Source organism: Anabrus simplex, chromosome 14 (genome assembly GCF_040414725.1).
Source record: "Anabrus simplex isolate iqAnaSimp1 chromosome 14, ASM4041472v1, whole genome shotgun sequence".
Lineage (NCBI taxonomy): Eukaryota > Metazoa > Arthropoda > Insecta > Orthoptera > Tettigoniidae > Anabrus > Anabrus simplex.
The window spans coordinates 55912342-55925887 of NC_090278.1; the positions used below are offsets into that span (position 1 = coordinate 55912342).

Here is a 13546-nt window from a genome sequence, read left to right on the forward strand (position 1 = left end):
AAGAAATGCGTTATCTTCCGAGCGTCAGCACGGCACACGCAATGTTTGCCACTGTCTCACAATGTTCACGAAAAGCAGAGAACAGTTAAATGAGCCAGACTGCATACACCGTCAGGCACAAAGTCGCAACACAATCCAAATATGAAGATCTAAAGTCATAAAGAAGCCGAAGACGAGCAGCTCAACCGAAGTAACTTGCAAGCTTCAGAAATCCGCGCAGTGTTTACAACGTCAAGTGCTGTAGTTTCATGTACGGACGGAGATTGAAGGATAGATTATTGATCAAGTATTTGCTAAGTTCACGAAAATGTACCTATATATATATATATATATATAAAATACGATTCAATGTAATTGAATACGTAATTATGATCTTGAAGATTTTTAGAACAGTTGACATGAAAAAACAATAGTAAATAGAAAAAATTATAAAAAGCGCAATATCGGAAACAAATGAAAACGTGTATGCACAGTGCGCTATTTATTGAATATAAAATATTCAGGTCGTGATTGAAGTACCGTAGTCAAAATTGGTGGACGCAAGCCATGAAATTAAATTTGAAAGTGAGGGCCTAAAATGAAGGTGGCAATGAAATTTATATATATATATATATATATATATATAGGGCGTGATTGAAGTAGTCAAAGTTGGCGGACGCAAGGCATGAAATTAAATTTGAAAGTGAGGGCCCAAAATGAAGGTGGCAATGCAGGTTTTTTTTTTCACCAGAGTGAAAGAGCACATCAGATCGGTAAAGAATGTCGCTCTTTCATCCTCCACGGAGAACGCTATAAGCCAGTCTGCCATAGCAGAACATTTCTACAGTACAGACCATGAAATCCTCTTTGACCAGGCGAAGATCATCGTGCCTGTAAAAGACTTCTATGCTCGTCTTGTGAGGGAAGTCATACAGATAGAGCTGCGCCCAAATAACATCAACAGGGAAGACGGCTTCAAGTTATCAAATACATGGAGATTTTAACTGCAGAAATATATGCCCGTACTATCCACGGCCTGCCCCACTAACTGGACTCAAGGATCGTGGCGCTGTGCTGTGGTGGTTGGGAGGGAAGTTACTGATGCACCGCCCTCTGTCGACAGTTTGAGTGCGTCCCGCTGTGCCATGGTGGTGTTTTTTTGGTGTTACTCCTAGCCTCTTGAGAACTAGTTCTCAACACCAAACAATTAAGCAGCAGAAAGGAAAATACACCAACGAGCTTTTATGGAACATTCGAGAACATTTTGAATCCAATATCGTATCAAAAAAGTGTTTTATCAACAAGTTTGTTCACGAACAATTTTACCCCATTGATAATCAAATTTAATACCAATAAATTTTATAAATGTTACTCCAGCAACGAGAACAAGTCTATTTTCCATAATGACAATTATCAACTGCAGAAGATATTCAATACTGTTATGAAGTATTAAGCAACGGGAATCAACACAACTAGCCAGATTTCAAAGTTTTTTATTTTTATTTTATTCTCATTTTAAACAATTTAAAAGATGTTCACCGGATAAGTTTCGGCGATAAAATGTTTAGACTGAAGAAGATTTTAGACATAAAGTGTTAACTTAAGACATAATTTTATTGTAGTGTAACTTTTAAAATATTATAAGATTGTCAATTAATTTTATAAGAGTAATTTCTGAACCAAAGGATTGTTTTATGATCTTACACAATCTTAGATTAATGATAGTTTGGCTGATGATGCTCACGAAAAGGAGCGAAACATGTACCATGTAAACATCATTATAAATATGTAAGTTTGTAACATATTTTTATTGTATTGAAAAGGTGGCAATTGGCAAAACTAAAGGAATTGTATCATACGTGGTATGTTCCGAACTGTCAGCGGAGAGATGGTGTGGAATGACATTAGTAGACGAATAAGTTTGAGTGGTGTCTTTAAAAGTAGGAAAGATCACAATATGAAGATAAAGCTGGTATCAAGAGGACAAATAGGGGCAAATATTCATTTATAGGAAGGGGAGTTATGGATTGGAATAACTTATCAAGGGAGATATTCAATAAATTTCCAATTTCTTTGAAATCATTTAAGAAAAGGCTAGGAAAACAACAGATAAGGAATCTGCCACCTGGGCGACTGCACTAAATGCAGATCAGTATTGATTGATTTAACAACTGTTAGTTTCACAAATCGCTCACCTGTTACTGATAAAAGCCCGTCTGTTTTATTTGCTCTAATTTATTTCAGGATAACGCACACTATCCAACCATGAAAGAGCACACTCTCTCACAGTCGGACTCCAGATGGACAGGATAACACACACCATTCAACCATGAATGAGCACACTCCAGATGGACAGGATAACACACACCATTCAACCTTGAATGAGCACACTCCAGCTGGACAGGATAACACACGCCATTCAACCATGAATGAGCTCACTCTCTCACAGGTGTACAGGGTGCTCTCACCTCGCTCAGCAGTTGGATGCCGATGGCTGGGTTTGAACGCAGGGCTGCGGGCTATAAACCACCAGTCCATTCCGGGAACATGAAATGTTATTGACCTTTAAAACCTACCTTTGGTTTGGTTCGATTATCTTCAGTAGTTTTCAAGTTGTAAGAAATACGCTTTGCACGCACCCGCTCTTAAGTTAAGTCAGATGGGACGCTCCGTTGATGATATCTCCCTTATTAATCCTCGTATCGAAATGATGCATATGAGAAAAAATTTAGAAATTAATTTCCATTAAGGCAGGTAGAATTCAATTAAGTTCGGTTGTATATATTTTGTAGGAGTGCAAAATCACGGTTTCGGTATCGTATAAACCCCCAGTCAGTTCAGAGGTTTAGAAATAATATTTTCCCTAAAACCTACCCAAGGACAGGCGGATTCTAAATATGAAGTTTGGTAGAAATATATCGAGTAGATTCTAGCATTCGCGTACATACGGAGTAATTAAGGAAGAAAATAATACAGTTAAAAAGTTGAAATAAATAGAAAATAGATTATAACTGAGGACAGCTGGATAACGACAAATATGTAAATGCCAAGTGAATGTACTGGAAAATCAAATGCCCCTAAATAAATTGGTGTAAGTTATGGATATAATAAAGCGGTAACAGAGGAGAAATTTAGGCGCAGTGATTCTTAGGTAAACAGATAAGAAGATGACTAATGGTGTTATTACATTCGAGGGCGGTTATAACCTCCAACGATATTCCGCCAATGTCCCGCAGATAGGCCGATTGACGCCTCTCTTGCCTTCTACCCAAGGAACAACCACGAAATTAAAAGCATGATGAGGAAAATGGCAACACGTTACTTCCCTGCTGGCAAGCAGTCAGAGACGTTGCCATGGTAACCTGTAGGTTCGTTGTCGGTCTGTCGGTCACTCAATGCAGAGCATGATATCCGCAGAAAATGGTAAATTTCTCCGTCATGTGAAGAGTAAGGTAAATTATGAACATAACGAAAGTTGTTTATAATGAAGAGACGTTTCACGTACGGTCCACGGAGTTTACAGAAAATCAATAGTATAAGAGGAAATGGAGGAAATCCGTTCTGGTTTTTCCTATAAACCCCCCGTCTATTCAAAGATTTTAAAATGATATGCATATTAAAACCTTCTCCGGGATGAGTATACTCCAAATATGAAGTTTGGTTGAGATCTATCCAGCCGTTTCGACGTGATGGTAGAACAGACAAACAAACAGACACGAAAAGTAAAAACCACCGATTCGGTCTTGAGTTGACTAAAAACGGATAAATATCTGAAAAATTGGCAAAACAAAAGAAATTACAGACAGCGGAACCCCTACAACTTTATTTATATACTCCAAATATGAAGTTTGGTTAAGATCTATCAAGCCGTTTCGACGTGATGGTAGAACAGACAAACAGACAAACAGACACGAAAAGTAAAAACCACCGATTCGGTATTGAGTTGACCTAAAACGGATAAATATCTGAAAAATTGGCAAAACAAAAGAAATTACAGACAGCGGATCCCCTACAACTTTATTATTTATATAGATGAAATCAATGACAGGGTTTGTTCCAGGAGGATAGCGAAAGGCTAGCAGGGTTTTATAGTGGAGACAGATCCTAGAAGACGATAACAATTGCTTCATAAATACTCCTTCGTGCCTCTCTTGTCTACCGTTCGGTACTGCGTAGTAGTCTTGTCGGAGGGCGACTCCCAACACAGAAGGCGCAGAAGGTCCCCTCGCCGAAGACTGAGATAGGCAAAACGCATGTCATCAAACTGGTCGACTGAGCTACTTCAGTGTTACGTACTGACCGGCTTCCCTCTCCTCTTCCACATCATTTATCAGCTCGGACGGGGACACACACGATTGACATCTCCGTACAGGCCCCAGTCCGTAACCTCTGCACTTAGTGGTACAGAGTGGTCAGCTCTATGCCCGGCCACCTTCGTCCCCCAGGAATCAACCGGGGACTGATGTTTGGTGTAGACTGAGTGAACCTCGGGGCCAAGTGCACCTACGAAAAGGGATATCTATTTTCTGAAATTATTCGACTTTCTGACGAGCAATAGAACCGGCGTCCATCTGGGTGATCTTGAACAAGGCTGCCCCTATTGTTAAGCTGCTTACCAGTTAACATATTGCAGGTTTAATTGTTTTCTCGACTACTGAGAGGACTGTTAATGTAATACAATTTAATAATTTTCAGCCAAAATATGGAAAATATGTCCGTCCCTCTACGAAACAGATGTATAGTTTAATGTCCCCTGTGCATGATGGCGTACATCAAGATTCAGCCATGACCCCTACTATCGTTAACAGAGCAGCTGATGTCAGAACTACCATGGACAGGTTTGATGGCGTTGATGGCATAGTAAAGGACTAGGAGCGGAAACGGAGCGTCCGTGGCCTTTATTAAAGTACAGTCCCAGCATTTGTATATTGTGAAAATGGGAAACCACAGGAAACCATTTTCAGGGCTGCGGCTGTAGGCTTTGAACCCACTACCTCTAGAATACAAGCTGACAGCTATGCGACTCAAACGATGTAGCCATTCGCCGGTACGCTGTATTTTTAATGTTTAACAGTCTTTCTAATGAACGGTGTATAACTTTTATAAAATGTTTAAGCACCGATTATGTGCGATTTGTTACTAATAAGCCGTGTATAAGCTTCCTGTGTATGCATCTGTTATGGTTATTCACAGAATTACTTTTACACACCAGGACCCTTGAATAAGCGTTGTAGGCTATAGCAGCGAGTGACTAAAAGTGATGAGTTTATTTTAGTGGCATTTACTGTCTGCCGTAATATAATAGTGATGAAATATCCGACTTATCCGTTGAGCACACATTGAAAGAACGGAAGGTAACGTTGATGATCTCCACGATATTTTTAACGTACTGGGACAGTAGAAGACAGTATATTTTGAGGCTATGGAGGTTGGATATGTTCGTGAAATGAAACACTTTAAGAGGGGGAGTGACACATTTCTCTTAGATGATGCAAGATTTAAAATTAAGTATCGATTTACGAAGGAGTATGGTCGAATTGTCATTAACACAGTCGGAAATGACTTAATGAATGATCTTAGAAGTGGCTTTATATCTTACGAACTTCGAGGTCTCACAGCACTACGGACATGATCGCGGAAAGAGGTTAGTAATTATTATCAGTGATAATTGTTATTATGGAACGTTAATTTGGGGATCCATTGAACCCACAATTCTACGATGAGAAAATTATATTTTTTTCCCAAATATTTATTCCAGCCACAAACTACTTTTTGAGAGCAGCCATGTTTTTATTTCAAGAGCCTCTCTGTCTCGTGGGAACGAACTCCCCGCGACGAGCAATCCGGGAGCTCGTGAAATACCGGGACACTTCGGTGGACTTCGAATATTGAACAATTTATCAAATTCAAGAAATTCTTCATAACGAGAGAATTTGGCGACATGGTAAATCGAGGAGTAAAGAATCTAAATTATTCTTAAACCGTGTGTGAAGATAGAACCCCCAGGGTAAATATCATTGCAGTTAAGCCTGGAGAAAAGTTTGCCTCCTTCTCGTGGATCGGAGACACGAGGCAAGGTCATTTCCTGAAGAAGATGCCGCGAAACGCCAGGGTAGAAATAATTCATTTCGCCCGTTGCGAGAATGGGAAAAATATAAAATTAACACCGTAATGAATCGTAAGTCTGTCCGAAGTTGTGGAACAAATTTCAGGAAAATTGGTCTATTGGATGTGGAATTAGGATATTGCACCTCCAAGCTTCATGGCGTGTGTAGCGTCCTCTCAGAGGTTATAAAAGAAATCCCCCTCCGTCTATTTCACACTCTCTGTCTGGTTGTTGGAAGGGCGAAGCGCACGTCACTCGTCAGCAGGAAAGTGTGGAGATTTGTTCTCCAAGTAACTTGTTACATATTCGTGTCTATGGTTCAAATATAATATTAAAGTAGAAGATGATAGAAATTTTTCTGAGCTGCCGCTAATGGAAACTTTGAAGGTTTAGAGATTTGGGTAAATAAGTAGTTGAGTTTCTTTCTGTATTCAGTGTGTGCGTCTAATACTTGTCAAAGAGAAGTCTGGAGGTTAGGCACGAGGTCTGGTTTCTTATCTGTTTGGAACACTTGGCCCTTAGTAGGGTGAACGAAAGCAGAATCTTGGGAAAACAGTGGCCGTTGCCATTTGAGAAGAGTGCTCGTCGCCTGTTAAACGTGTTGAAAGTGCGTTGTTTGCGGTGTCAATCACCCCCGAGTCTAATTTGTTGTGTAATTTAAGTTATATATCTATAAGAAGATGATGTCGAATGTAACCATGGGAGGCTAGGCACAAAGCTTGCCGCCTGAAATGCAGCCAGAATCCAGGATGATGTCTACGATTGCAGGTCTGTAAATATCTTTGTATCAATCTTGTAGTTAGAATATTGTTTGTCCCAACCAATTTTCATTGCGTGTGTCGGGTTGATAGTTAATAATGATCAGGCGAAGGTATTCCATTTCTGGCCGTCGTGCGAAACTCTTCTGGGCTGTAAAATTCACGTTCAGAAACTATAAAATGCGAAGTTTAAATATAATATTCTGTGAGATATTGTCCAAATTGAGTAAAATTAGGAAGGTGATAACGATCATGTAGTCGTGGTGACTGTCTTAATTTCGAATATCGTATTAATTCAGAAAATTTGTGTCGAAATAATAATAATAATAATAATAATAATAATAATGTTTACCGCGGGATAAAATTTTTCTATGTTAAAATTGGATTTAACAGTTATGTTCGATAAGGTTTGCGTGTGTCTCGAAATCCAGTGAAATCTGATAAAATTATGTTTTATTCAGGGGAAGTTAAATTTTGTGACATCGTGTATGTCGGTGATATATGAAATCACGGTGTGTTGTTGTATTCCTGAGGTCCGAAAGTTGTAAAAATAAAAGCGAAAAAGGAATTTTGATAAAAGTTGTTTGTCACTAGAGGATTGAGGTTTGAAAAGTCTTGAAACATAAGAAAAGGGGTTGATGGCGAAGAATTTATATATGTTGAACGTGAGGGTTGTCCAATATTGGGTACTGAGCTAACGGTGATTGAATATTTACTGCAGTTCGCCATGCGTGTTTGAGTTCAATTTAACTTCAGTATGTGGCTCAGACGGTTGAGGCGCTGGCCTTCTGACCCCAACTTGGCAGGTTCGATTCTGGCTCAGTCCGGTGGTATTTGAAGGTGCTCAAATACGTCATCCTCGTGTCTGTAGATTTACTGGCACGTAAAAGAACTCCTGCGGGACTAAATTCCGGCACCTCGGCGTCTCCGAAAACCGTAAAAGTAGTTAGTGGGACGTAAAGCAAATAACATTATTTTTAACTTGGATATTTTATTTTACGGACTTAATTGTTTTGTCGTTCTGGCGTCCGAGTGCTTTGCTATTGTGCGTGTTAACACTTAGTAACAGGTGAGACTTGAGTTACGAATGTGGGTTCGATTCGTCAGCCGGTAATATATTTTATTTTCGACTTTTGTTCTTTTTTCATTTTCATACGTAGTTGAGCGTGGTCATTTGATAACTTTGTAGGTAGTGTGTTGGGACAAACAATAAATAGATGGATCTGTGATGGTAGTCATTGTTATAAAGGAAAGAATTCTTGGGTTTTCATTTTATTTACCATGTGGACTTGTAATTTTATTAAGTGTACCGTAACCATTTATAACCTGAAAGTTGGTTTTATAATAATATTTTTCAAGTGATTTACCACTTTTTATTTAACTTCATTGTTTGGCATTTCTTCTAAATGCGTGATGAATAAGTGTTTCCTGCATTTCGCAGTTTTGTTCCTTCAGAACGACGTAAAGTAAGATCCTCTCGGATCGTGTTGTTGTTGGTTCCTTCTGAACAGCTGTTTGGGTGATGCATGTTTCAGCATCGGGATTATTTTATAACTTAAGGGTGTCATGAGATGACAATACATGGTGGAATTTTGTTTTCAATTGTGAATGCTGCTGTTAACTTATAGTGAACACCATGCTTTCCATTAATATCTCTCAACCTATCCAAAGCATCTGATAGTCAATTTGGTTCGATTAAGTGTCCATTCGGCGGGTGTTTCCATATCCGACAGGGTATTTGACTGGTGGATAACCTTAATTAAGAGTAAATCCGGCATTCTACTTGTTGAAGGTCAGATTTTCCACGGATCGTGTGGATTAATTCTCAGTTATCGTTTGGATCAAGAGATGTCCGATTTTCAGGTTTTCTTTTCACTTTTTCAGTTTCGCTGTCCACTAATCTGTGAGATTTCTACTTTTCTCCGAAGAAAATTCTTCGACATTGTAATCAATAAAAATGACGCCATGCAATGTGACTGCGTTTGAAACATTTAATAATTTTTTGATCAAGGATTTATATAAATAATTTTTTTGTGCAGTTAATTGATTCAATAAAAGTTAGTAAGCACATATTTGCTCCTCATTTCAATTAGTTAGGCTCTTCTGAACCCCATCGTTTGGTTAAGATCGTGAGCGAATTATTCCCGCAACGACCCCAAGATTTAAGAGTTAAATATTGATATAGGATATTCGAACAGTTCAAAAAAACAGCCATGGATGACAGAAGATATTCTACAGCTTATGGATCAAAGACGGAAAGTGAAACATGTAAATAAAGTCCAATACCAAGAACTAAACAAGACAGTGAGGAGGAAGTGTAGGGAAGCAAAAGAAGTATGGCTCGTGGAGAGATGCAGAGAAATAGAACTCCTCCAAGAGAAACATGACTTGTTTAATCTCCACAAGAAGATCAAGGAACTTGTAGGGAAATATCACAGGCCTTGTAAAGCTATACTGAGGGAAGCCAATGACACCATTTTGGTAGGAGTCGAAGATAGGTTGAAGTGTTGGAAAGAATATGTTGAGAAACTATTTAGCGATGTAAGGCCAGACAAACCACCTTTTATTGGCGAAGGCAGCGAAACAAGTCCAAATATAACCCAAGAGGAAGTACTGTATGCAATCAAACTCTAGAAGAATGGAAAAGCTGTAGGTCCGGACAAGATTCATGCAGAAACTCTCAAACTCATTGCTGAAGGCCATGGCAGAGGACTAGAGCTGCTAACTACATTATTCAACGCAATATATACATCTGGTAGAATTCCATCTGACTGGCTAAGATCTACTTTTGTCACCATACCGAAAAAGGCTAGTGCATCACATTGTGATGATTATCGTATGATCAGCCTAATGTCCCATGTGCTAAAGGTATTTCTGCGTATTATCCACACTCGAATCTATCTCAAATGCGAACACCAAGTTGGACATACTCAGTTTGGCTTTAGGAATGGACTGGGTACTCGTGAGGCTCTTTTCTCCTTGAATGTTTTGACCCAGAGATGCCTAGATATGAATGTAAATGTACACGCTTGTTCTATCGACTACCGAAAAGCATTTGATTGCGTATCTCATGCAAAACTTGTTGAGATTTTAAAATCTACTGGTGTAGATGTTGGTGATTTTCGTATCATTTCCCATCTGTACTGGAATCAAACGGCAGAGGTCAAAATAGAAGGAACTACTATTGAGGACATAGCTATACGAAGAGGTGTCCGCCAGGGATGTGTCCTGTCCCCACTCCTTTTCAACATCTACTCTGAAGCTGTGTTCAGAGAGGCTATGGAAGATGTTAATCTAGGTATCAAGATCAATGGCTTTGTCATTAATAACACCCGATTTGCTGATGACACGATTGTGTTAGCCAGCAACCCTAGTGATCTTCAAATCATTATAAAGAACATCGTGAGGACCAGTGAAACCTACGGTTTATCCTTGAATATTAACAAGACCAAGCTGATTGTATTCTCAAAACCACCAAAACAGGCCTCCCTTTACATCATCAACAACATCGTCCAACAAGTATCTTCTATCAAATATCTTGGAACTCTAGTTAACCAGCATTGTGATTCAAAATGCGAAATCTTATCCAGGATTGGACAAGCAAAAAATACGTTCAATACCATGAGGACCTGATTCACCAGCCGAGAACTCAACCTCCAGCTGAGAGTTCGAATGCTACGGTGTTATGTCTTTCCTGTCCTTCTGTATGGTTTCGAAGGGTGGACGCTTAGCCCTTTATTGGAGAAGCGTACTGAATCTTTTGAAATGTACTTATACAGAAGAATACTCCGAATATCTTGGGTAGAAAAGAAGACAAATGAAGAAGTCCTCAACATCTTGAACAAGAAGAAAGAGCTTCTCTTAACCATCAAGGAGCGTAAGCTCAGCTACCTCGGGCACATCATGAGAGGTGAACGATACGAACTTCTCCAACTGATCATTCAAGGGAAGATTGATGGGAAAAGATCTATGGGAAGGCGGAGAAATTCCTGGCTGAAAGACTTGCGGCGGTGGTATGGACATACGTCGATAGAAATCTTCCGTGCTGCCGTTTCGCGTGTAATCATAATAAATTGGATCGCCAACCTTCGAAGGGAGACGGCGTCATAAGAAGAAGATTGCTCTACTGCAGCAGCTGTGGCCGACCAACGATGGAATGGTAAGTCAAGGGTTCACCATTGTGCACCCTTCTGCCTTTTTCTTTGAACTAAGAACCCCCACGCACAAGCACGCTCCCGCAAATTACACAGACGTCACAAAAACAAACCACTTGTCCTCAAGAATTCATTTATCACTGATTTTTTTTTAATTTCACCGGTATTATACTACTGATAAAATGAACACTGCTGTTTGAGAGATCCCTACTGGCAAATCAGTCAGCCAGCAGTTTCACGAGATGCTCTTCCTGTCATAAGTTAAGAACTAAGCGATATAAATTCTTGACTTTTGTTTTAAATTTTACTTCCGTATTGGAAGACCAATTGCCCGGCTTTGGCCGCCCCCATGTTGGCCAGGGCTGACTTCTTCATGCTTGCACATACTGAAATCTGAACATGACTCTAAGGAAAGACTTATACTGAATGTATTAACATTCAAATTTAAAATTAAAATTATCTACGTTGAGCCGAAATATTTCTTTACCAGCAGTGACAAATTGTAAACATAGTGAAGATAAAATGGGAGTTATGACATGACAGGTTCCATGCAATCAAGATTCTTGTTATTTGACATAACTTAACCTTATATTTTCACACTCGATTACATTTTATCATTATTTTTGTTAACGGCATTAAACGCGGCTTGAAATTCTGTACTTAACTGAACATTCACCTACTTCAACCGATAACACTGCATTGCATGTAAAGATAGGACTAACCAGAAAAAGCGACCATGGACGTGAGGAAATACGTCAGTGAACTGCAGGAAGAGCTTCCCACGGCTTCGAACGAGTGCATACGTGCAGTAGAGTAATACAATGGGTATACCACGTTTATCAGAAAGAAAATATGCAACTCTTACACAGGTTTTTTTTCAATGTATAACTATACAAGTGTTAAAGAAATGTACAAGGAGTTCTTATTAGTAAGATTGTAAGTGTCTAGAGCTGAATATAACACCGTGTGTGTATTACGTTGGTAGAAATTACCTGTGGTGCTGCATAAGAAAGACCACGTATTTTGTATTAAAATTGCTCAGAAATAAAACATCTTCTCAACACATAATATTGCAGAGCGCAATACTATAGTCAGTTCAAACAGGTGATGTGAAACAACTTTTTCTCGTATGCGCTGTATTCCTGCCTTAAATACAACTGTCACCAGAGTTCGCTAGGGATGAGCATACATCCCTTGAATTTTAACTGCTGGACTCGTCCTAGCTGTGGACTACAACAGGCTGCATGTTCACCTCAGCGACCGTACGTGTACAGTGTTCCACAACAAGTTACAACATCCACAGCGAATGTGTTTCAAATGTAGGCTTATTTCACAAGTAATTCCTGAAATATTAACAAAATTTTACCAATTTCTATGCGGTCTGCAGCCAACGTAAATTTTTCTAGAGTTTCAATTTATTAATTTTTAACACGTCATCACACGCCCCCTTATTTTTGCATGACAGCTCGCCCCACGGCAATATGCTCACGCATGTTATATATTGTTGCTCTGATTTTAAGATGAAGAAAACAATCCTAAAATGTTAACAGCATTACAAGGAAGAGAATTTACTTACCAACATATCACATTTAGAATTGTAAATCATTATACAACAAGAGAACATGCTAAGTTAGCAAACTGCCGCAATTCCAAGGCTGTGACCTGACATCAAAGCTCGCTCCGTTAGCAAATTGCCGCAATTCCAAGGCCGTGACCTGACATCAAAGCTCGCTCCGTTAGCAAACTGCCGCAATTCCAAGGCTGTGGCCTGACATCAAAGCACGCTCCGTTAGCAAATTACCGCAATTCCAAGGCTGTGACCTGACATCAAAGCACGCTCCGTTAGCAAATTGCCGCAATTCCAAGGCCGTGACCTGACATCAAAGCACGCTCCGTTAGCAAATTGCCGCATACTATATGTTAGGCATTTTCAAATAAGTTGCATTAATGCAAGTCTAGTTTAATTAGTAAAAAATGATTGATTTAAGAAACATCGTAAGCATATTACTTATGTCCAACAATCAGCCAGTCCAGTCATTTTCATCTTGATCCTCTTGTGTTGAGCATCTCGAACGCATTGGCACTGCATGTTCTCGGCAGATGGGAATGTTACATACGCAACAAATAACCTTTGTTCTTCCATTTTTTTCTAGGGAAGATACCACAGATAGCATTATGACCTGGTTCCAGGGGCCTCTCATGGGGTTGTTGCTGTCTCACTTTAAAAATTTCCATGAGTCTGTCTTTCATTGGTCTGTGGATAGGAAATTCTGTTGCAGTTCTTCGTTCTGCGTTATCAACAAGAAGTTGACGAGCAAGATTGAAGAGGAAGTCCTTCCTTGGATTCGTAGCAGATCCGTCATTGTTTTGATTGTTTGCTTTCCAAATAACATGTGCATTTATTCCTCTAACATTAAGTTCAAAATAAAACATTGTGAGTGGCTACAGGTTTTAGATCCTAGCCACACTGTACTCTCTTTGCATACCGTCACACATCAACCCCACATTTGTGTCCATTATAAAAAATGATTATGGAAGGTTTGTATTCT

At 39.3% G+C, this 13546-nt stretch overlaps 1 long non-coding RNA gene across 2 annotated transcripts in view; it reads left to right on the forward strand.

Annotated features, from left to right (window-relative positions):
- The window catches only part of LOC136885345 (uncharacterized), a 79568-nt gene that overhangs the window by 24764 nt on the left and 41258 nt on the right, over window positions 1–13546 (forward strand). The window lies entirely within an intron of this gene.